The following is a 26,294-nucleotide window of genomic DNA, read 5'->3' as shown; positions in this document are numbered from 1 at the left end:
TGGGACATATCAAATTCCCAGGATTTCTCCAAATGCCAAGGCGATTTCCTAAACGCGAGAATTTGCCACACTCTCCCAGGTCATCACTGGCCAGCTTGGCACGGAAATATTGGGACATATCAAATTCCCAGGATTTCTCCAAATGCCAAGGCGATTTCCTAAACGTGAGAATTTGCCACACTCTCCCAGGTCATCACTGGCCAGCTTGGCACGGAAATATTGGGACATATCAAATTCCCATGATTTCTCCAAATGCCAAGGCGATTTCCTAAACGCGAGAATTTGCCACACTCTCCCAGGTCTTTACTGGCCAGCTTGGCACCGAAATATTGGGACATATCAAATTCCCAGGATTTCTCCAAATGCCAAGGCGATTTCCTAAACGCGAGAATTTGCCACACTCTCCCAGGTCATCACTGGCCAGCTTGGCACGGAAATATTGGGACATATCAAATTCCCAGGATTTCTCCAAATGCCAAGGCGATTTCCTAAACGCGAGAATTTGCCACACTCTCCCAGGTCATCACTGGCCAGCTTGGCACGGAAATATTGGGACATATCAAATTCCCAGGATTTCTCCAAATGCCAAGGCGATTTCCTAAACGCGAGAATTTGCCACACTCTCCCAGGTCATCACTGGCCAGCTTAGCACGGAAATATTGGGACATATCAAATTCCCAGGATTTCTCCAAATGCCAAGGCGATTTCCTAAACGCGAGAATTTGCCACACTCTCCCAGGTCATCACTGGCCAGCTTGGCACGGAAATATTGGGACATATCAAATTCCCAGGATTTCTCCAAATGCCAAGGCGATTTCCTAAACGCGAGAATTTGCCACACTCTCCCAGGTCATCACTGGCCAGCTTGGCACGGAAATATTGGGACATATCAAATTCCCAGGATTTCTCCAAATGCCAAGGCGATTTCCTAAACGCGAGAATTTGCCACACTCTCCCAGGTCATCACTGGCCAGCTTGGCACGGAAATATTGGGACATATCAAATTCCCAGGATTTCTCCAAATGCCAAGGCGATTTCCTAAACGCGAGAATTTGCCACACTCTCCCAGGTCATCACTGGCCAGCTTGGCACAGGAAATATTGGGACATATCAAATTCCCAGGATTTCTCCAAATGCCAAGGCGATTTCCTAAATGCGAGAATTTGCCACACTCTCCCAGGTCATCACTGGCCAGCTTGGCACGGAAATATTGGGACATATCAAATTCCCAGGATTTCTCCAAATGCCAAGGCGATTTCCTAAACGCGAGAATTTGCCACACTCTCCCAGGTCATCACTGGCCAGCTTGGCACGGAAATATTGGGACATATCAAATTCCCAGGATTTCTCCAAATGCCAAGGCGATTTCCTAAACGCGAGAATTTGCCACACTCTCCCAGGTCATCACTGGCCAGCTTGGCACGGAAATATTGGGACATATCAAATTCCCAGGATTTCTCCAAATGCCAAGGCGATTTCCTAAACGCGAGAAATTTGCCACACTCTCCCAGGTCATCACTGGCCAGCTTGGCACGGAAATATTGGGACATATCAAATTCCCAGGATTTCTCCAAATGCCAAGGCGATTTCCTAAACGCGAGAATTTGCCACACTCTCCCAGGTCATCACTGGCCAGCTTGGCACGGAAATATTGGGACATATCAAATTCCCAGGATTTCTCCAAATGCCAAGGCGATTTCCTAAACGCGAGAATTTGCCACACTCTCCCAGGTCATCACTGGCCAGCTTGGCACGGAAATATTGGGACATATCAAATTCCCAGGATTTCTCCAAATGCCAAGGCGATTTCCTAAACGCGAGAATTTGCCACACTCTCCCAGGTCATCACTGGCCAGCTTGGCACGGAAATATTGGGACATATCAAATTCCCAGGATTTCTCCAAATGCCAAGGCGATTTCCTAAACGCGAGAATTTGCCACACTCTCCCAGGTCATCACTGGCCAGCTTGGCACGGAAATATTGGGACATATCAAATTCCCAGGATTTCTCCAAATGCCAAGGCGATTTCCTAAACGCGAGAATTTGCCACACTCTCCCAGGTCATCACTGGCCAGCTTGGCACGGAAATATTGGGACATATCAAATTCCAGGATTTCTCCAAATGCCAAGGCGATTTCCTAAACGCGAGAATTTGCCACACTCTCCCAGGTCATCACTGGCCAGCTTGGCACGGAAATATTGGGACATATCAAATTCCCAGGATTTCTCCAAATGCCAAGGCGATTTCCTAAACGCGAGAATTTGCCACACTCTCCCAGGTCATCACTGGCCAGCTTGGCACGGAAATATTGGGACATATCAAATTCCCAGGATTTCTCCAAATGCCAAGGCGATTTCCTAAACGCGAGAATTTGCCACACTCTCCCAGGTCATCACTGGCCAGCTTGGCACGGAAATATTGGGACATATCAAATTCCCAGGATTTCTCCAAATGCCAAGGCGATTTCCTAACGCGAGAATTTGCCACACTCTCCCAGGTCATCACTGGCCAGCTTGGCACGGAAATATTGGGACATATCAAATTCCCAGGATTTCTCCAAATGCCAAGGCGATTTCCTAAACGCGAGAATTTGCCACACTCTCCCAGGTCATCACTGGCCAGCTTGGCACGGAAATATTGGGACATATCAAATTCCCAGGATTTCTCCAAATGCCAAGGCGATTTCCTAAACGCGAGAATTTGCCACACTCTCCCAGGTCATCACTGGCCAGCTTGGCACGGAAATATTGGGACATATCCAAATTCCCAGGATTTCTCCAAATGCCAAGGAGATTTCCTAAACGTGAGAATTTGCCACACTCTCCCAGGTCATCACTGGCCAGCTTGGCACGGAAATATTGGGACATATCAAATTCCCAGGATTTCTCCAAATGCCAAGGCGATTTCCTAAACTCGAGAATTTGCCACACTCTCCCAGGTCATCACTGGCCAGCTTGGCACGGAAATATTGGGACATATCAAATTCCCAGGATTTCTCCAAATGCCAAGGCGATTTCCTAAACGCAAGAATTTGACACACTCTCCCAGGTCATCACTGGTCAGCTTGGCACGGAAATATTGGGACATATCAAATTCCCAGGATTTCTCCAAATGCCAAGGCGATTTCCTAAACGCGAGAATTTGCCACACTCTCCCAGGTCATCACTGGTCAGCTTGGCACGGAAATATTGGGACATATCAAATTCCCAGGATTTCTCCAAATGCCAAGGCGATTTCCTAAACGCAGAATTTGCCACACTCTCCCAGGTCATCACTGGTCAGCTTGGCACGGAAATATTGGGACATATCAAATTCCCAGGATTTCTCCAAATGCCAAGGCGATTTCCTAAACGCGAGAATTTGCCACACTCTCCCAGGTCATCACTGGCCAGCTTGGCACGGAAATATTGGGACATATCAAATTCCCAGGATTTCTCCAAATGCCAAGGCGATTTCCTAAACGTGAGAATTTGCCACACTCTCCCAGGTCATCACTGGCCAGCTTGGCACGGAAATATTGGGACATATCAAATTCCCAGGATTTCTCCAAATGCCAAGGTGATTTCCTAAACGTGAGAATTTGCCACACTCTCCCAGGTCATCACTGGCCAGCTTGGCACGGAAATATTGGGACATATCAAATTCCCAGGATTTCTCCAAATGCCAAGGCGATTTCCTAAACTCGAGAATTTGCCACACTCTCCCAGGTCATCACTGGCCAGCTTGGCACGGAAATATTGGGACATATCAAATTCCCAGGATTTCTCCAAATGCCAAGGCGATTTCCTAAACGCAAGAATTTGACACACTCTCCCAGGTCATCACTGGTCAGCTTGGCACGGAAATATTGGGACATATCAAATTCCCAGGATTTCTCCAAATGCCAAGGCGATTTCCTAAACGCGAGAATTTGCCACACTCTCCCAGGTCATCACTGGCCAGCTTGGCACGGAAATATTGGGACATATCAAATTCCCAGGATTTCTCCAAATGCCAAGGCGATTTCCTAAACGTGAGAATTTGCCACACTCTCCCAGGTCATCACTTGCCAGCTTGGCACGGAAATATTGGGACATATCAAATTCCCATGATTTCTCCAAATGCCAAGGCGATTTCCTAAACGCGAGAATTTGCCACACTCTCCCAGGTCATTACTGGCCAGCTTGGCACGGAAATATTGGGACATATCAAATTCCCAGGATTTCTCCAAATGCCAAGGCGATTTCCTAAACGCGAGAATTTGCCACACTCTCCCAGGTCATCACTGGCCAGCTTGGCACGGAAATATTGGGGACATATCAAATTCCCAGGATTTCTCCAAATGCCAAGGCGATTTCCTAAACGCGAGAATTTGCCACACTCTCCCAGGTCATCACTGGCCAGCTTGGCACGGAAATATTGGGACATATCAAATTCCCAGGATTTCTCCAAATGCCAAGGCGATTTCCTAAACGCGAGAAATTTGCCACACTCTCCCAGGTCATCACTGGCCAGCTTAGCACGGAAATATTGGGACATATCAAATTCCCAGGATTTCTCCAAATGCCAAGGCGATTTCCTAAACGCGAGAATTTGCCACACTCTCCCAGGTCATCACTGGCCAGCTTGGCACGGAAATATTGGGACATATCAAATTCCCAGGATTTCTCCAAATGCCAAGGCGATTTCCTAAACGCGAGAATTTGCCACACTCTCCCAGGTCATCACTGGCCAGCTTGGCACGGAAATATTGGGACATATCAAATTCCCAGGATTTCTCCAAATGCCAAGGCGATTTCCTAAACGCGAGAATTTGCCACACTCTCCCAGGTCATCACTGGCCAGCTTGGCACGGAAATATTGGGACATATCAAATTCCCAGGATTTCTCCAAATGCCAAGGCGATTTCCTAAACGCGAGAATTTGCCACACTCTCCCAGGTCATCACTGGCCAGCTTGGCACAGAAATATTGGGACATATCAAATTCCCAGGATTTCTCCAAATGCCAAGGCGATTTCCTAACGCGAGAATTTGCCACACTCTCCCAGGTCATCACTGGCCAGCTTGGCACGGAAATATTGGGACATATCAAATTCCCAGGATTTCTCCAAATGCCAAGGCGATTTCCTAAACGTGAGAATTTGCCACACTCTCCCAGGTCATCACTGGCCAGCTTGGCACGGAAATATTGGGACATATCAAATTCCCAGGATTTCTCCAAATGCCAAGGCGATTTCCTAAACGCGAGAATTTGCCACACTCTCCCAGGTCATCACTGGCCAGCTTTGGCACGGAAATATTGGGACATATCAAATTCCCAGGATTTCTCCAAATGCCAAGGCGATTTCCTAAACGCGAGAATTTGCCACACTCTCCCAGGTCATCACTGGCCAGCTTGGCACGGAAATATTGGGACATATCAAATTCCCAGGATTTCTCCAAATGCCAAGGCGATTTCCTAAACGCGAGAATTTGCCACACTCTCCCAGGTCATCACTGGCCAGCTTGGCACGGAAATATTGGGACATATCAAATTCCCAGGATTTCTCCAAATGCCAAGGCGATTTCCTAAACGCGAGAATTTGCCACACTCTCCCAGGTCATCACTGGCCAGCTTGGCACGGAAATATTGGGACATATCAAATTCCCAGGATTTCTCCAAATGCCGAGGCGATTTCCTAAACGCGAGAATTTGCCACACTCTCCCAGGTCATCACTGGCCAGCTTGGCACGGAAATATTGGGACATATCAAATTCCCAGGATTTCTCCAAATGCCAAGGCGATTTCCTAAACGCGAGAATTTGCCACACTCTCCCAGGTCATCACTGGCCTGCTTGGCACGGAAATATTGGGACATATCAAATTCCCAGGATTTCTCCAAATGCCAAGGCGATTTCCTAAACGCGAGAATTTGCCACACTCTCCCAGGTCATCACTGGCCAGCTTGGCACGGAAATATTGGGACATATCAAATTCCCAGGATTTCTCCAAATGCCAAGGCGATTTCCTAAACGCGAGAATTTGCCACACTCTCCCAGGTCATCACTGGCCAGCTTGGCACGGAAATATTGGGACATATCAAATTCCCAGGATTTCTCCAAATGCCAAGGCGATTTCCTAAACGCGAGAATTTGCCACACTCTCCCAGGTCATCACTGGCCAGCTTGGCACGGAAATATTGGGACATATCAAATTCCCAGGATTTCTCCAAATGCCAAGGCGATTTCCTAAGCGCGAGAATTTGCCACACTCTCCCAGGTCATCACTGGCCAGCTTGGCACGGAAATATTGGGACATATCAAATTCCCAGTATTTCTCCAAATGCCAAGGCGATTTCCTAAACGCGAGAATTTGCCACACTCTCCCAGGTCATCACTGGCCAGCTTGGCACGGAAATATTGGGACATATCAAATTCCCAGGATTTCTCCAAATGCCAAGGCGATTTCCTAAACGCGAGAATTTGCCACACTCTCCCAGGTCATCACTGGCCAGCTTGGCACGGAAATATTGGGACATATCAAATTCCCAGGATTTCTCCAAATGCCAAGGCGATTTCCTAAACGCAAGAATTTGACACACTCTCCCAGGTCATCACTGGTCAGCTTGGCACGGAAATATTGGGACATATCAAATTCCCATGATTTCTCCAAATGCCAAGGCGATTTCCTAAACGCGAGAATTTGCCACACTCTCCCAGGTCATCACTGGCCAGCTTGGCACGGAAATATTGGGACATATCAAATTCCCAGGATTTCTCCAAATGCCAAGGCGATTTCCTAAATGCGAGAATTTGCCACACTCTCCCAGGTCATCACTGGCCAGCTTGGCACGGAAATATTGGGACATATCAAATTCCCAGGATTTCTCCAAATGCCAAGGCGATTTCCTAAACGCAAGAATTTGACACACTCTCCCAGGTCATCACTGGTCAGCTTGGCACGGAAATATTGGGACATATCAAATTCCCAGGATTTCTCCAAATGCCAAGGCGATTTCCTAAACGCGAGAATTTGCCACACTCTCCCAGGTCATCACTGGCCAGCTTGGCATGACAATCTAGGTAAATATTACATCTCTGAGAGTTGTCATTAAAAGTTTGTCAAAATGATGAATGGCCAATATATGTATTTAGAAATGAAGACTGCATGGTTATACTAATGGAAGGACCCATTCACACCAGTTTTGTAGCAGTAATGTGTGGTAAATGTACGTGTTAACTCAGTGCTTGTTGGTGTACTGCAATGCCCTTCAATTATGAATGACTCCCTAATGCACATGCAGGCCTGCACTTTACCCCATAAAAACGTGTGTTGCAGTGCTTATAGGCCCTAAGACTTCATGTTCAAATTCTTTCATAAACCCAATCATGACTGTTCTTTTCAGGTCCTTGCTGATATTCACCTCATCTGTAGAATATTGAAATTATGTGATGGAAATAAGATAGTTGGAAAAAACTGGATCAATTTTTCTGAAGCAGGTAAAATCTCCCATAGGGTTTACGTCTAAGCTTTACTGGAAATAGGCGTGAAGCCGTTGGGTGGGGGGGGGGGGGGGGGGGGGTGCTGTAAATTCTTGTGTTTTGTTTACACTTTTGGTCAGGGGGAGTAAAAACAGGGGGTTGAGCTCCATTTTACTGTCCCCTACCCCTTAAGCTGCAAAGGGGGGGGGGGGGGGGTGTGTACGCATTGCATGGGAAAAAATATTCCTCTGGTAGGACTGTCCCCGAGTGTGACCCATTCCAGTGTAATGCACCTTGTCGTGTGGCATTTAGGCCTAGTTTGCACAGGGCATACTACAAAGCATAGACCCGTGGAAGACCGTGATTACCCATGCAGGGATACACAGATGTTCCTTGCATCCCCGTGCAGGAAATTCTATTGATGTCAACTGGAACGCAGCGGCTGCACAGACACAGATGCTTCTCCCAATCTGACATCTGTGTGCCCACACCAATGTTAGATTGGGAGCAGCAGCTGTGTCCGTGGAGCCACTGTATCCCAGTTACATCACTGGGACTGCCTGCACAGGAATGCACGGAAAACATGGCCCTCCAGAGGTGTACGCTGTAGTACACCCCATGTGAACTAAGCCTTACATGCTTAAAACAGGTGGTGAGGTGGAGACATTTGCCACCTCGCTGCCTGTCAAATACCCCTGAAAAGCAATACACCAGAGGGGTGACAAGCACTGCCGCATATGTAAACCTAGCCTTATTGTGAGCTTGCCAGACAGCGGAATAAATGGTCATTACTAAAATATTATTGCTGTGTTCGATAAATTACAAGGCATAGAAGGGCTGAAATGCTTCACCTTTGCTGGGGAAAATGCTGCTTCAGGTTTCCCCCAGTGTTCACACAACTTAAAGTATAACTAAATGCAAAAGGTTTTTATTCGTTTTGGATAGAGTGGAGAGGCATTCGAACACCTATCAGTTTTTTATTTGCTGTCTGTATTCCTGTTAGGCTCCGTTCACGTGTCAGCGTATGATCGCGGGCAGAACCGCCGCGGTTCCGCCCGCGATCCGGACATTTTTTGCAAATCGCGGGACGCCTAGCGTTGCCCGTTGATTTGCAATAGCCCCCCAAACGCCGAGCGATGTTGCCGCGATTTACGCCCGCCGAATCGCGGTAACATCGCGCAAAAAGAATTGCGGGACGCAATACGCTCCATAGAAGCTCTTGTACTTTTTTGGGCGTAATGCGTCCTGCGATTTTTTTTTGCGCGATGTTACCACGATTCGGCAGGCGGAAATCGCGGCAACATCGCTCAGCGTTTGGGGTGCTATTGCAAATCACGGGCGTCCCGCGATTTGCAATGATCTCCGGATCGCGGGCGGAACCGCGGCGGTTCTGCCCGCGATCATACGCTGACATGTGAACGGAGCCTTAACCACTTAAGCCCCGGAGGATTTGGCTGCTAAAGGACCAGGGGTTTTTTTGCGATTTTTTACTGCGTGACTTTAACGGACAATTGCGCGGTCGTGCGACGCTGTACCTAAACGAATTTGACGTCCTTTTTTTCCCACAAACAGAGCTTTCTTTTGGTGGTATTTGATCACCTGTGCGATTTTTTTGATCACACGCTATAAACAAAAAAAGAGCGTAAATTTTGCAAAAATAACAATATTTTTCACATTTTTTTATATGAAATTCCCCAAAAAAAAAAGTAAAAATCAAAATTTTTTAACATTTTTCGGCCAATTTGTTTTATGCTACCTATGTTTGGTAAAAAAAATCGCAAAAAGCGTATTTTGATTGGTTTGCGCAAAAGTTATCGCGTTTACTAACAAAGAGAAAGATTTTTGTCATTTTTGGTGTTTTTTTTTTTAACGCATAATGGCGGCGATCTGCGATTTTTTTTTCGGTACTGCGACATTGCGGCGGACAGATCGGACCCTTGACTGACATTTTTGACACTTTTGGGGTTACCAGTGACATTACTGCAGTAATCAGTGCTATACATATGCACTGTTACTGCAAAAATGACACTGGCAGGGAAGGGGTTAACTTTATTGGACAGGGAGGGGTTAAGTGTGTCCTAGGGGCGTGCTTTCTACTGTGTAGGGACATGGCTATTGGTGTAAAAGCAAAGATCAACCGTTCTACATAGTAGAACGGTCAGATCTTCACTTTTACACAGGGAGAACTGACAGGCAGCTTGTTTACACAAGCTGCTCTGTCTTTCTCCCTTCACAGGAGCGATCGTAGTGTGGCCGGCGGACATCGAGTCCGCCGGTCACACGCACTGACTTGCCTGTGAACGAGCCGCGGCGGGCGCGCGCCTCGGCGGGCGCGCGCCCGCCCGCGATAGGCTCGCAAGTCAGTGACAGGCGAGTGACGTACCGATACGTCACTCTGCCTGGCCGGGGCTGACCGCCGCAGTATATTGTCGTGCGGCGGTCGGCAACCGGTTAAGGAGATTCACCCTCTTTAATTGTTCTGTTTACCATTATCATTGAACGTAAAAGAAATTACCCAAATTTTGGGTTGTCCCCAGAAAAGAAATCTTCCAATGGGGACACTAGTTCTGGTGACCTGGGGGTCCCCAAGGAATTCTCTTGATTTACAGAGATTTCCTTTCACTTCCTATTTGGCTATGGAACAGGAAAAGAAGGGGAATCTCCGCAATGGGACACAAATGACGAATAAAAATTGACAGGGGCTATAACCCTGCTCTATCCAAGTTAAAAAAAAAAAAGTTTTGCCTATAGTTCTACTTTATCCATCTACGGACCGCCCACCGTGTATTTACATCAGTTCTTTGATGTTAAATACCAGGGTTATGGTTCTGCTGTAGCTGTAGGCAAGAACATATACTAAGTTCTACTGCATTGGAACTTATTCAGGTGACACACATGTGAGGTATACTAACTTCTACAGTATCAGGACTAAAGCCTTGTACACATACAACGAATTTCCGCCGACGGGTCGTCCATCTTTTGTCCAGAGTGGTGTCTGTTGGTTGGAATGTGCTCTAGACTGCACACGAATTTTCCCGTACGACAGAATTTTACTTCAGAAGTGATGTCATGTGTTGGATTGCTTTCTATGTGTTCTTTCTCTCTGAGCATGCCTAGTCTTGCTCATAAGATTTTTCCCCATCGAAATCTGTACTAATGAGACGAAAATCGGACGTGTTTTGACGGAGGACAAAAATTTTAACGCCTGCACACCAGGATTTTGTCAGCCGAAAAGTCGGAGTCGGCTGTCGAAAGCACCATACTAACAAGCCGAAAATCGGCAGATCGGTCGTCGGACGAAATTTCCCGGGCCAAATTTCTTATCGTGTGTACGGGGCTTTAGTCAGCACGGTCTCATGAGAGCAAAAAGAAAAAATACCAGGGTTATGGCAGCAGATACCGTGGTATTTCTGGCAGCTATTTTTTTAAACGGCGGGCGGCCTGCTTTAACATAAGGGTGGTCCTAATGGCGGATTCACTGCGAGATCACCTTTATGGGCAGCGGGAGAGAAGTGTTTAACCACTTAAGCCCCGGAGGATTTTCCTGCTAAAAGACCAGGGGGTATTTTGCGATTCGGCACTGCGTGACTTTAACGGACAATTGCGCGGTCGTGCGACGCTGTACCTAAATGAATTTGACGTCCTTTTTTTCCCACAAACAGAGCTTTCTTTTGGTGGTATTTGATCACCTGTGCGATTTTTTGATCACGCGCTATAAACAAAAAAAGAGCGACAATTTTTCAAAAATAGCAATATTTTTCACATTTTTTTATATGAAATTCCCCCAAAAAAAATGTAAAAATCAAAATTTTTTAACATTTTTGGCCAATTTGTTTTATCCTACCTATGTTTGGTAAAAAAATCGCAAAAAGCGTATTTTGATTGGTTTGCGCAAAAGTTATCGCGTTTACTAACAAAGGGAAAGATTTTTGTCATTTTTGTTGTTTTTTTTTTTAACGCGTAATGGCGGCGATCTGCGATTTTTTTTACGGTACTGCGACATTGCGGCGGACAGATCGGACCCTTGACTGACATTTTTGTTACTGTAAAAATACACTGGCAGTGAAGGGGTTAACTTTATTTGGGAGGGAGGGGCTGTGTGTGTCCCTAGGGGCGTGATTCTTACTGTGATTGGCTGTGGCTCTAGCTGTAAGGACACTGATCAACGGATCTACATACTAGATCCGTGTAATCAGTGTCTTTACAGCGAGGAGAATGACAGGCAGCTTGTTTACACAAGCTGCCTGACATTCTCCCTCTTCCCCCGACGATCGCCGAGTGGCCGGCGGACATCGGGTCCGCTGGTCACACGCGCGGGGGGGGGGTGCGGGAGCGCGCGCGCGCTCGCTCCCCAGACCCTCCCAGGCTAGTGACGTTAATTAACGTCACTCTGCCTGGCAGGGGCTGACCGCCGCAGTAAATCTACTTGCGGCGGTCGGCAAGCAGTTAAAGTCTAAGTATTTTGTCACGTGCTGAATGGGAGGGATGAAAGGATCGCCTCACCAAATGCCTAGGCTAATGTAAGCAGCATTTTTTTCCAACAATTGTACCCTAGCACATTCTCTGTTACCCTTTATCCAAATCAGCAATACTGTTTTCATAGGTTTAGGCTCATATAGGAGTTTTTGGCGGTAGTCAGTTTCCCCTTTTTATGAACAATTTGACATATGATGAATTAGCAGCATTCACAAATGCATAAAACTGAACTCCAGCATTGTCATCAGTCTTACACAGCTGTACAGGTTCCTCTCCTGTACTGAAAATGCTTACTGATTTCACTGCACATGGTGAGCTTCTCAAAGTGTGCATTAGAAGCTGCAGCAAATCAGATAGAAGAGGCGGAGGACATTCAGCATCATCCAGCTCTTTGATTCTCATTCTTACTGCCACTGCACTTTACCCTTTTATTCATTTAATTTCGGTGCTTTCAATCATGGAGAATCTGGATCATGTGTGGGCGTTACCTAGGAATGTATAAATGCAAATGCTGCCTGCCTAGGAACACCCACTTCTGCAGACTGACACCCACTTATCAAGGCATTTTGATGTTTACATATCTCCTCCCAAGAGTCAGCTCCCAGATCACATCAGGGCTGAGGACTCTTGAGAGAAGTACTGAGACAGGGTGCTGTGATGTTTGTATAGCACTCAGCAAGCCCCTCCCATGACCGTGATCTGCCTGCATTGCGTATATAAACATAGATACCCAGTAATGGTGTCAATGAATGTAAAGTAAGCAATAAAAGCAAATATAATTGAAAGTAGAGAGAAGGATGCAAAAAAGGAAAATCATTAGCAGAATAAACCCAAAGTATAACTAAAGGCAAATTCTTTTTTGTAGTTGTGTAGAGTGGAGAGGGGTTAGAACACCTATCACATTTTTTATTTGCTGTCCCTGTTAAAGCGATTCACCCTCTTTATTTGTTCAGTTTACCATTATCATTGAAAGTAAAAGAAATTACCAAAATTTTGGGTTGTTCCCAGAAAAGTAATAGAGGGGAAATCTTCCAATGGGAACACTAGTTCTGGTGACCTGGAGGTCCCCAAGGTATTCCCTTCATTTGCAGGGATTTCCTCTCACTTCCTATTTGGCTATGGAACAGGAATTGAAGGGAAATCTCCGCAAAAAAACAAGTTCAGGGGTTTTTACCCTCCCATACTCTATCCAAAATGAAACAAAAACGTTTTGCCTATACTTCTACTTTAAGCTTTAAATTATTGACTGGGTAAAAATTGTTATTGGATACATTTATGATGTTATTAGTATTGGTCATTTTGAAGAACAGATCTTCTTCTCCTTCTCAGTTATAGGTGTGTTTTCATGTTTTGTAGTTTTTCACTCTCGTTTTTATAATCTCTAATTTTCAGTAAAGATTTAGGTCTCTTTCACACGGGCGTTCCGTATGTCCGTTTTTCATCCCATCCGTTTGCGGATGAAAAACGGACATAATGTATCTCTATGTAAATACGGATGTCATCGGATGATCATCCTCTGACATCTGTTTTTTGTCAGTTCAGTTCAGTTTTTTTGAATGGAGGAGAACCCTATTTTTTCTTCCTTTCAAAAAACGGAACTGAAGCAAAAACGGATGTCAGTGGTGTCATCCGCAGACATCCGTATTTACATAGACATGCATTATGTCAGTTTTTCATCCGCAAACGGATGGGATGAAAAACGGACATACGGACCGGATGACACAAGTGTCATCCGTGTCCATTACAAAAAAAAAAAAGGACCTGATCGGGCAAAAAAAAAGGAACGCCCGTGTGAAAGAGCCCTTAATCTAATTTTTAACATTGCACTGTCTTTCAGAGCCCAACTGAGGGAGAAACACTGTAGTGCTCTCTCACATTCAGTGAGTATGTTTGAAAAGGTACAGTGGAGGAGTTCCCCCTTACACTGGTGAGCAGTAAAAAAGAAATCAGATTTAAATTCTCCTTTCCCTAAGGTGGCCATAGATCGATTGAAATTCAGCTGGTTCATCTATGGCAGGGGTGGGGAACCTCCGGCCCGCGGGCCGCATGCGGCCCGCACGATCCTTCTGTCCGGCCCCCCGTGCCGCTGTGTCAGAAGGAGCCGATGGCTCCGTTCTGACACTGTGAATCTCCGAAAAGGGTGGACCCGAGGCACAGAGCAGAGCGCCTCGAGCCCGCCCATTTGTGTGACAATAGCGAATGAAAATTCGCTACTGTCTCACGGATCCGCCTCCTCCTCGGCCAATGTCATTGGCCGAGGGGGAGGCGGGACGCGGTAGGACCCGAAGAGAGGAAGCCGCCTGCCGCTAGAACAGGTTAGTCAAGTGCACTGGGGCTTGGCACGCTGTTCACTCTGCATTGTGGGCAATCACTCCACATTGAAAGGGGACACGCTCTGGGCACTCTGCATTGAAAGGGGGCACGCTCTGGGCACTCTGCATTGAAAGGGGGCACGCTCTGGGCACTCTGCATTGAAAGGGGGCACGCTCTGGGCACTCCGCATTGAAAGGGGGCACGCTCTGGGCACTCCGCATTGAAAGGGGGCACGCTGTGGTACGTCTGCATTGAAAGGGGAGCACGCTGTGGTCACTCCGCATTGAAAGGGGGCATGCTCTGAGCAATCCGCATTGAAAGGGGGCACTCCGCATTGAAAGGGGGCACGCTGTGGTCACTCCGCATTGAAAGGGGGCACGCTGTGGTCACTCCGCATTGAAAGGGGGCACGCTGTGGTCACTCCGCATTGAAAGGGGGCACGCTGTGGTCACTCCGCATTGAAAGGGGGGCACGCTGTGGTCAGTCTGCATTAAAAGGGGAGCATGCTGTGGTCACTCCGCATTGAAAGGGGGCACGCTGTGGTCACTCTGCATTGAAAGGGGGGCACGCTGTGGTCAGTCTGCATTGAAAGGGGGGCACGCTGTGGTCACTCCGCATTGAAAGGTGGCACGCTGTGGTCAGTCTGCATTGAAGGGGGGCATGCTGTGGTCACTCTGCATTGAAAGAGGGGCACGCTGTGGTCAGTCTGCATTGAAATGGGGCACACTATACCTTGATTACTGAAGGCCCCTTTCACACTTTTGTGACCTCAAAGTCACGCAATTTTTTAAAGCGTTTTTTGCCGCAAAGCAATGCCTATTACATTTATGCATACATTTTGTACGGCCCCCGAATGATGTTACAAAAATCCAAATGGCCCTTGGTAGAAAAAAGGTCGAAGAGAGACGAAGAGGGGAAGCCGCCCGCCGCTAGAACAGGTTAGTCAAGTGCACTGGGGCTTGGCACGCTGTTCACTCTGCATTGTGGGCAATCACTCCACATTGAAAGGGGACACGCTCTGGGCACTCTGCATTGAAAGGGGGCACGCTCTGGGCACTCTGCATTGAAAGGGGGCACGCTCTGGGCACTCCGCATTGAAAGGGGGCACGCTGTGGTACGTCTGCATTGAAAGGGGGCACGCTGTGGTCAGTCTGCATTGAAAGGGGGCATGCTGTGGTCACTCTGCATTGAAAGAGGGGCACGCTGTGGTCAGTCTGCATTGAAATGGGGCACACTATACCTTGATTACTGAAGGCCCCTTTCACACTTTTGTGACCTCAAAGTCACGCAATTTTTTACAGCGTTTTTTGCCGCAAAGCAATGCCTATTACATTTATGCATACATTTTGTACGGCCCCCGAATGTTGTTACAAAAATCCAAATGGCCCTTGGTAGAAAAAAGGTTCCCCACCCCTGATCTATGGGCAGGCTGCTTGTACTTCTGCAAATAGGGTGCAAGTTGTCATACAACTTTGAACTGTCAAGTTGCATAAAATTTTGTGCTGTCTGAACCAGGGCATAGTTCTCAGGCTGCATTCACATGTCAGCGTATGGATCGCGGGCAGAATCGCCACGATTCCGCCTGCGGTCCGGAGATCATTGCAAATCGCGGGACGCCCGTGATTTGCAATAGCACCCCAAACGCTGAGCGATGTTGCCGCGATTTCCGCCTGCCGAATCGTGGTAACATCGCGCAAAAAAAAATCGCAGGACGCATTACGCCCAAAAAAGTACAAGAGCTTCTATGGAGCGTATTGCGTCCCGCAATTCTTTTTGCGCGATGTTACCGCGATTCGCAGGCGGAAATCGCGGCAACATCGCTCAGCGTTTGGGGTGCTATTGCAAATCACGGGCAACGTACAGGCGTCCCGCGATTTGCAATGATCTCCGGATCGCGGGCGGAATCGCGGCGATTCTGCCCGCGATCCATACGCTGACATGTGAATGCAGCCTCAATGAAGCACAAGTGTGGTGGTTACCGCACCTGTACTTTATTGACAATTCCCCCAGCTCTACAATTTAAAGCCTGTATATCAGTACGGACATAGAGCTGGAGGAGCCTGCAAGAGCCTGGCATTGCATGGGCGATCCACTTGTAGCACCTTCCTAGGTAGGTGCTAGTGAGGGAGTATAGTTTTTGGCTTTGTCTGCCTATCAGAGGAGCAGCAGGCAAATCTATATTGCTTTCTGCCTACCAGAGAGCAGGATATGTGACTTAGGTCTGCTCAGTGTGCTCAGTATGGGATTCATTGGGTCTAGAGAGTGTTTTGCACTGGTCCAATAGGGAGGCATTTTGGACAGTGGGAGGAAACCTGACCAATGGATACATAGGCTTTGATACAGCCCTGGTGAGTGGTAGAGACAGGCTGTCTCGTGCATTCTGGGATACTGTATAAAAGCCAGGAGCACATGTGCTGCGGGGTCTTTTTGGCTGGTGAGCAGAGTCCCGGAGGGAGGGTTGCGACTGCCTCCTCCTCTGTAGTGATGGCACGTGGTCGCAGGCGGTCGTCCTGGGGACCAGAGGAACGGAACTGAACTCAGAGGTCCAGGAGAGCTAACTAGTCAGTACAGGGGATCATGTCTAGGGGCCTGACCTGAGGGGGGGCCACCCCGGTGTAGGATAGTCAGAGGATGGGAGCAATTACTGTTTCTACAAGGCAAGGATGTTGTCAAACCTGTTATTTATTGTATCCATCCTTTTTGCTTTTAGATGTAATGCTGGCCATACACTAGCCGAAAGATCATTCAAAAATCTGTCATTTGGTCCGATCGTTCGTTTTTTTGTCCACCTAGGTAGGTGCTAGTGACAGAGTATAGTTTTTGGCTCTGTCTGCCTATCAGAGGAGCAGCAGGCAAATCTATATTGCTTTCTGCCTACCAGAGAGCAAGCTCTGTGGCTTAGGTCTGCTCAGTATGTGATTCATTGCCATTCTACAAGGCAAGGATGTTGTAAATAAAACCAAAATGAAGGCGCTTGGTCCAAAAAAGATAGAAAATATTATATCTGCTGCCCTAGGGTTTTAACAGTGTAAAACTGATAAATAGGTGTAAGAGTGACAGGTGTAAGGGCGCTGATATAAATACTAAAATAGCTGATATGTGGATAATTGAAAAAACACTTGCAATAACTATAGATAAAACTCAAGGTAATAAAGTGCATGTGCTCAGCAGTGATACATATATACATGAATCAGATAAATAAATATCTCGTATATCTCATATATATCTTCCTGAGGACGCACATACTGTGAAATGCATTGTGGTCTAAGCCTGAACTATTGACCCGTAAACGTCACTTCCCGGCGGTGGAGCGCAGTGCGGAACGTACGCTATCACCTCCATTGACGCCTGGACATCCCTGAAGTTATACCTGCCGGAAGACAGGATCAGTGGCGGTCCGTAATATCCAACAGCCTTCTTTTTGGTGCTAGGAAAGCACCTGAATATGTAAGCACCCCCCTTTTTTATTATTTGCTTTTCATGTATTAAACGTTATTACACTATCCTGGGCTTCCTGTCTCATATATCCCTCCATTGAGACTGCTGTTTAGGGATCATATACCGGTTTCTGGAACATTATTTGCAGAGAGATAAGTGGAGTATGTTTTCCCTTGGAGCCATATGAATGCCATACCCAATATCTATGGAAAGTGATTGATGGAGGAGGATTGAAAGTGATTTATTTACTATTGGAAGCCTGCAGGGTCTGCGAGACCCACTTCTTTCCGGTGAACGCGTATATATTATTCACCATCTGCTCACTGGATCACTGCATCACCTGATCACTGATTGCGTACACTGGATGAATATAGCTCACCTACAAGATATTTTTGTCCACCTCTACAATCACTATATGGACTTTTGTTCATGAGAGCACCTTTTAGCACTTTAATAATATCACATTTGATTTATTCACACTTGTCACTATTGAGTCATAACATTTTGACTATTAGTGTCACACATTTGCACTTTAATTTAAGGATGTTGTCAAACCTGTTATTTATTGTATCCATCCTTTTTGCTTTTAGATGTAAGCTACATTGGACTGGGATTGTACTTTAGATAAATGTGGGCTAAATTAATTATCCTGTGTGGATATAAAGCTTTAGAGATGTTAGTTGAGTGAGCTCAGAATGAGATAGACTAATCAATACTAGGTACCTGCGTCCCAGAGTAAATAGACATGGTAAGGGAAGGAAGGAGGGGCTGGGGGGGATTTTAAAGGGTACCGTCTAATGACCAATAGTATAAGAAAACAAACCAATAAAATAAAATATCAAAATTTTATTACATAAAACAAAGTTATTTTTTTAAATATAATATCCAAGTATGCATAGACAATAAAGCATAAAAATGTAAATTAAGGACAGCTACATTGTATATAGTACACAGACTACATCAAACATGATACATATCAGGAGGTAATGCCCTCACTGACTAAGCGGCATAGTCAGATAAGTGTAGCTGCTGTGGTGCCCAAGATGCCCGACATGTTTCACGGAAACCCGCTTCTTCAGGGGTGAGAGATGGTGCGAGATTGATATCATATACATATACTGAATATGAAACAAAAACATGGTAAGTACAACATAATAAATAATCAAACATATCAAGGATTTCAACATTATTATCCAACTGTGTCCAACTCCCCAATATGCCGAATCCCTTTAGAGAACCCACCCTTTAACCGTCAGCAGCCGTCCAACCAAAGAGCACGGGGGCAGCAAGGTATGGAATCTCCCCAAGGCGAGCACGGAGGCAGCCAATAGTGGGACAATGACCCTTAATATAAAGCTAAGGTCTATATGATGGTATCCAGGACACTAGAACCAATATAAAGAAAAAAATATAACCAGGATCAGTAATATAGAGTCCAAAGTTGATAATAGTCAAGTATTGCTTTAAAATCAATGACAAAAAGCAGGTATATCATACCATCAAGATGATGAGCCTATCAAAGACAAGGATAGCGGGGGAGCCAATGGTATGGCTCAGCTGGCTGGGGAGGTGAGAAGTCACAGGCTGGATGATTTCCAAAATCAATCCGCAGACCAAAATACAAGTACCTAAGGTACCTGCAGATGGAGCGGACGGCATAAGGTATATATTTAAAATATATAGAAAAGAGATAACTTTATAAAGGAAATTAATGGATATCAAACAGCCAGCAAACAGAGAAGCAAAGAGCAAAGATATCAAAAGGGGGTAGATAGCAAGTATCTGTGACCAGGGCTGCCGCTAGAAATCCTGGGGCCCCATACAGCCTACCTGACGCCCCCCCCCCCCCCCTACACCGAAAATATCAAAATTATATTATCACCCCCTTCCCCAATCCCTCTTCCTAGCAGAAATCCCCCCCAATCACCCCTCACAGCGCAACCCCCCCAAATCCCTCCACAAATTCACAACCCCATCCCCGTACAGAGATCAGGAATGCATTATGTACAGAGTGCAGGGGTCAGGAATACGTTCAGGAGAATGCTAGATACAGAATGCAGGGTTCAGGAGTGCATTATGCACAGGGTTCAGGAGAGTGCTAGATAGGGAGTAGTGCCTTACTAAGCTGACCAAGATTTCCCATAGATGCAAATGTTAGACAGGGAGTAGTGCCATACCAAGTTGACCATGATTCTCCATTGAGGCCAGTGTTAAAAATCGGGAGTAGTGCCATACCAAGCTGTACATAGTAGTGAATGTATGTAAATGCCTCTGTACTGCACCTCTTCCCAGCTGCTACAACCTCTGGAACACACACACACCTCTCCTCTGCCCTTATCTTCCCCAAAGGTCCCCCATCTTCCACATGATTACCTTTCTAAAATACCTTTCTGTTGCTGGCTGCCATATCTTCCTTCTCCTTCTTCCCTTTGAACGTGTTGCTTGACACAGGGGATGGGTCCGAGTAGCAGTCCTGCCCATTACCGACATCACAGCATGAATTTGACAGGTGCAGTCTCTCATTGTGGCTGCATAGTGCACACTCAGCTGGTTTGTTAGCCAGTCCCTGGCTGTTCTAAATGTTCCCACTGCTGCAGGTCCTTCTGAGCTACAAGGTAACATTTTATCACCAGAAATATGCCGGACAAAGCCTCTGTACAGCGGGACAGTCCTGCCCAGGTTGGGAGGTATGCTGTCATCCTACTGATCTTGCTGCCGTCCGGGCCCCCCTATGTGCCGGGGCCCCATACAGGAGTACTGGCTGTACCCCCCTGATGGCGGACCTGTCTGTGACAAACCTAGATGTGATGATTGCTTTAGCTTTCTTTTTTAAGCTGGTCATAAATGGAGCGATTTTCTTTCCTGCAACCACGGGTTACAGGAAAGAAAAAAATAGCTTGATTTTTCCCGACAGGGTGTTCTCCCAGTGGTGGGGCGGGGCGAGCCATCCCTCCCATAAAAACAGCGATTATCACATGTAAAATCTGACAGGCTAGTTGTACCCAAGTTGATCGATCAGCCCTGCCCATACATAGTTAAAAAAAACAACAGACTTACGAGATCACCAGGTGAAAATAGAAGAAAGAAAGCCTAAAGCTGCTAAACCGGAAAAGATTCAAGCCATCCATTGCCAGCTTTAGGCTTTCAATTGGATGCTTACAATGATCAGATTTTATTTATGTAAAACCTTTATCCCAAAAGGGAAAAGAAAATTGCTGTAACTAATTATCATGTAGTAGCTGTGGTTTGGCTTTGAATTGTTGGTGTATTTAAATCTGCTAGTACATCGAACTTGACACTTTCTCCAGACTAACAATGATGTTGTCCAATGGTGCCCTCTGTGCTCCTTCATTCAGAGTGGGGGCACTTTAATACAGGAGGTGTGTTACTGACCAGATCATCAAGTGAAAACTGAGGGGAAAAAAGCATAAAAGGAAAAAAAATAAAATAATGCAGCTGCAATATATGACATTTTTGGTTTTGGGTTTAATACTGCTTTAAATTAGTATGACACATATGTAAGGAATGCTGACATTTCCTTTATATCTTCTTTTAGATGAACAAGCCCGATATCGGTTCCAGTTGGAATTGGAGTTTGTTCAGTGCCTGGCAAACCCTATTTACCATAACTGTAAGTATATTATGGAAATAGTTTCCAAGTCATGTCTATTTTGTTCATTTACAAGTCATAAAGCGGTGGAGATTTTCTTTTAACCACTTCTGAACCAAGCCTATTTCTGACACTTGTTGTTCAAATTAAAGTTAAATTCAGTATTTTTTGCTAGAAAATTACTTAGAATCCCGAAACGTTTTTTTTTTTTTTTTTTTTAGCAGAGACCCTATAGAATAAAATGGAGATCGTTGCAATACTTTGTCACAGCGGTCTTAGAAAACGCAATTCTTTTTGGATAAAATAATTTTTTGAATTAAGAAATCAGTAAGGTTAGCCCAGTTTTTTTCTAATATGTGAAAGATAAAGTTACGCTGAGTAAATTGATACCGAACATGCCATGCTTCAAAATTGCACACGCTCGTGGAATAGCGACAAAACAATCTTACTTAAAAATCTCTATAGGTGACGCTTTAAAAATGTCTCCAGATTACCAGTTTAGAGTTACAAAGGAGTTTCAGTGCTAGAATTATTGCTCTCATTCTAACGATCGTGGTGATACCTTACATGTGTGATTTGAACACCGTTCTCATATGGGCGCGACTTGCGTATGCGTTCACTTCTGCAGCACTTCTGTGAGCTTGGAGGGATGAGGCGCTTTCATTTTTTTTTTTTTTTACACTGTCCCTTTAAAAATTATTTTTTTTTTTTTTCGAGAAGAAAGAAAAAAAAAAATAGGCCCTTTAACCACTTTACGACCGAAGGATTTTGCTGTCCTATGTCCAGGCCACTTTTTACAATTCGGCACTGTGCGACTTTAACTGACAATTGCGCTGTCATGCAACGCCGTACCCAAACAAAATTTCCGTCCTTTTTTTCCCACAAACAGAGCTTTCTTTTGGTGGTATTTGATCACCTGTGCGATTTTCATTTTTTGCGATATTAATAAAAAAAAGCGACAATTTTGAAAAAATAACTATTTTTCTACTTTGACAGTTAAAAAATATCCAATATATTCCATTTTTGTCATATATTTAGGCCAAAATGTATTTAGCTACATATCTTTGACAAGAAAATTCTCAATGAGCGTATTTTTTAACCGCTTTAAGACCGGATGATTTTACCCCATTCCTGACCAGGCCATATTTTGCGATTCGGCACTGCGTTACTTTAACAGACAATTGCGCGGTCGTGCGATGCTGTACGCAATTTAATTTATCTTTCTTTTTTTTTCCCCCACAAATAGAGCTTTCTTTTGGTGGTATTTGATCCCCTGTGCGATTTTTACTTTTTGCGCTATAAACAAAAAAAGAGCGACAATTTTGAAAAAAATATTATTTTTCACGTTTTTATATGAAATTCCCCCCAAAAAAAATGTAAAAATCTAATTTTTTTAACATTTTAGGCCAATTTGTTTTCTGCTAAATATTTTTGGTAAAAAAAAAAAAAAAAAATCGCAATAAGCGTGTTTTGATTGGTTTGCGCAAAAGTTATCGCAGCTACTAACTATGGGAAATTTATGTCATTTTTATTGTGTTTTTTTTTTTTAACTAGTAATGGCGGTGATCTGGCGCCGCCCACAAGGCGAGGAGTCCAGCGACGTAGGTCTTCGTCACTGGACGATATCGAGCCACTTTGCCGCAGTAGGGTCAACGTGACCGGTCGGCAAGTGGTTAAGGCCGTTGGGCGGAAGTGATGTCTGACGTCACTCCGGTCCTCCAAGATCATAGAGTCGAGTGGGGGCCATGTTGCCCTTACTTGACTTTCTGCCTAGGACCTGAAAGGACCGGATTTTTTCCCCACTACCGACAGCTTTGATAAGCGGAGAAAATGACCGGGAAGCGGCAGGAGGGGGGCGATGAATCTGCCCCTGGGACCACTTTTATATAAAAGAGAACCGCCGGCCGTCTAGGAAAACACCGGGGTTTTGGCAGCTATCTGCTGCCATAACTCTGGTATTTCCCATCAAAGTAGCGACGTAAATACAAGCGCCACCTCCTGTGTCCAACACTAGGTGACGCACGCGGGCGCGAAACGCCCGCCAGCGCCACCAGCTGTGTTTAACAGTAAGTGAAGCTGTGACCTTTGACCTGAGGCCACACCCCCTGACCTTTTTGGTGGGTCCATGACCCATTTCCTTAATCAAAACCCTCCCCTTTCTCTCCTCTGTCTAACCCTCTGACCCCAACCCCCTAAACCTAACCCCTCTAACCCTGACCATTACCCTTAACCCCCACCCTCCCCTTTCTCTCCTCTGTCTAACCCTAACACCCCAACCCTAACCCTCACCCCAACCGTAACCCTAACCCTCTAACCCTAACCTGGGTGGTCCGGAAGTGGTTAAATGATAAGTTCACCTTTCCAAAAAAAAAAATATTAAATGCACATTTTTTTTGCAGGTAAAAAAATATTTATTTTGTTTTATTTATTTTTTTGTAATGGACCTGTATAGCATTGCATCCACAATCAGCAACCAAGCCACAACTTTGTAGTTTTTCCCATTCACAGAACACCGTGAATGGATGACACAGTCTGGTGGGAGGAGGGAGAAGATCCCCCCCACTAGCTGCGAGAACAGGGGAACGGGAGCTGGTGCACCTTTACTGGTTTCATGATATGATTCGATTCCGAATATCCTGTCAACTATTCGATTCAGTCCATCCATGATTTTCATCAATAACCCATCAAGTGCAGCCTCACTGGCAGGGCCGGTACAAGGGGTAGGCGGGAGGGACGGCTGCCCTGGGCGTCTGTAGCATGGGAGGTGGAGGGGGCGCTGCTAGGACTGTTTCTGTGACACTGATTATTAGTTGACAGGAGAGAGCGGGATGTGCTCTCTCTCAGTGGTGTACCAATGGGGGGCGGCCCGCCCCGGTTGCCACGCTCTGGGGGGTTTCAGCCGGTGTCCTGCCTGTGTGTTCAGACAGATCCCGCAGTGTGAAGGCAGCTGCAGTGACAGCTCCTTCAGTCCGTGCTGCTAGTGGGGGGGCGGAGCCTCGGCGGGAAGAAGGTGAGTGCCCATTGCCCAAGTGTGTGTGCTGGATAGGAGGGGGATGGGGCTGCTGCATATAGAGGAATTCATCTTTCTCTATTCTTCCTGCAGCTGCCTGCTGAATAACCGATTCTCCTCCTCTCCCTCCTGCAGGAAGAATAGGGAAAGATCAATTCATCTATATGCAGCTGCCCCATCCCCCTCCTATACAACTTCTTTTGCTGACCCCCCCTGTTCTTTAGCCCTCCCAATGCTCTTCAGCTCCCCACAGTGCTTTCTCCCGCCCCCCAAGTGCTCTCCACCCCCCTGGTTTTCCCTGCCCACCCCCCAAGTGCTCCCTGTCCCCCCCAGTGCTCTCCACCCCCCTGATTTTTCCCTGCCCACCCCCCCCCCCCCCCAAGTTCTCCCTTTGACCATCTCTTGTATCACGTCTGCAGTCTCTGACCATCTACTGTATCATAACCTCAGTCTCTGACCATCTACTGTATCATGGCTGCAGTCTCTGACCATCTCCTGTATCATGTCCTCAGTCTCTGACCATCTCTTGTAGGGATGTAACGATATCGAAGATATCGCAATATCGTATCGTCGTGGTCGTCTCGATATCGTCGTGGTTGGGTTACAATATTAAAAGGACAGGTGTCCGTCAAAAAGCAAGAGGAATAAACACAGTCCTGCGGAACAAATCATTGTTGACTATATAGACCAGAGTTTAAGGATTTTTTTTACTGTTTTTTTTTTTTTCTTGCAATGTAGATATTTTGATTTTTCTGATGAAAAATGTGAACATAAGCTAAATGATAGGTCAGTGTTTTTTTTAAAGGCTTTTTGACTGACTATTTTATTTAAGTTTAAGTAATGTTCCTAAATACCAGTTTTAAAAGGCTGCCTTTATTTGCCTTGCACATTTAAACCTGACTTAAAGCGGAGTTCCACCCTCGTTATACATTTTTTTATAAAAATACCCCCGGGACAGTCAGGGCTAGCACATTCCACAATGGCTAGCCTCTGATCTGTCCCGGGTTGCACTTACCTTTCAGGAGAAATACTTACCTTGAAATTGTCTTGTCCAGCGCTGCCATCTCAGGTGTGGGCAGCTTGAAGCCAGCGCGATCCTCTTCCGCCCTCTTCCTTCTTCTTTGGTCCCACGATGCACTGCACTGGCCCCGACGTCACTTCCGGGTCTCGCGCGTCATCCCTCCACAGCTTCTGGGCATGCCCAGAAGCTGTTTAGAAGTGAATGACGCGCGCGCCCCGGAACTGACGTCGGTGCAGGCGCAATGATTCCTGGGAGCTATGACGTTCAGCTCCCAGGAATCATTGCAAAAGCCAGGAAGTGACAAATCGCCGTGGCCGCCGAGGGGAGGAAGAAGGAAGTAAGGTGAGTATATTTTCTCTAAAAGGTAAGTGAAAAAAAAAAAAAATTGCGATTATCCATTTGTTTTTCAGGTGACCGGGAGCGAGAAGATGGAGGTAAGTATAAATTTCGGGTGGAACTCCGCTTTAACTTGATCTTTGTTTGCACTTAAAGGGAATTGCCTATTGTGTGTTTACAATTGTTCTAGCTGCTTCTTAACTTGAACATTGCACAGAAGAATCAGTTATGCAACCAAATATTACTATACAGAATATTGATGTTCCTGACTACAACTTGCACTTTAAAAGCACTATGTGATCAGTGTTTTGTGTTGTCATGGATCCATAAATACAACAATAAATTGCCTGTTGACTGGCAAAAGCAGAATAAATGTCGGTATTTTTTCGCTATTATCATCACAAACACTATCATGAGCTATTTAACAATACCGTGAGCTTTTCCACAATATCGCAATAAATATTGTACCGTGAGGTCAATATCGAAATGTTATCGTACCGTGAGATTTTGATATCGTTACATCCCTAATCTCTTGTATCATGTCCTCAGTCTCTGCCCATCTCCTGTATCATGTCCTCAGTCTCTGACCATCTCTTGTATCATGTCTTCAGTCTCTGACCATCTCCTGTATCATGTCTGCAGTCTCT

The 26,294-nt window shown here is 45.8% G+C and overlaps 1 pseudogene across 1 annotated transcript in view; it reads left to right on the top strand.

The window, feature by feature from the left end:
* Positions 1 to 26,294, top strand: part of LOC309547997 (mediator of RNA polymerase II transcription subunit 31-like) — a 134,337-nt pseudogene that overhangs the window by 4,986 nt on the left and 103,057 nt on the right. The window contains exon 2 of the transcript in view: positions 21,227 to 21,301. The product of the transcript in view is annotated as a mediator of RNA polymerase II transcription subunit 31-like (transcript). The remainder of the gene's footprint in view (positions 1 to 21,226; positions 21,302 to 26,294) is intronic.

Source organism: Pelophylax lessonae (genome assembly GCF_965119305.1).
Source record: "Pelophylax lessonae genome assembly, chromosome: 2".
Classification (NCBI taxonomy): Eukaryota; Metazoa; Chordata; class Amphibia; order Anura; family Ranidae; genus Pelophylax; species Pelophylax lessonae.
Note: the sequence above shows the minus strand (reverse complement) of the source record. Positions and strands in the feature narration are given on the sequence as shown.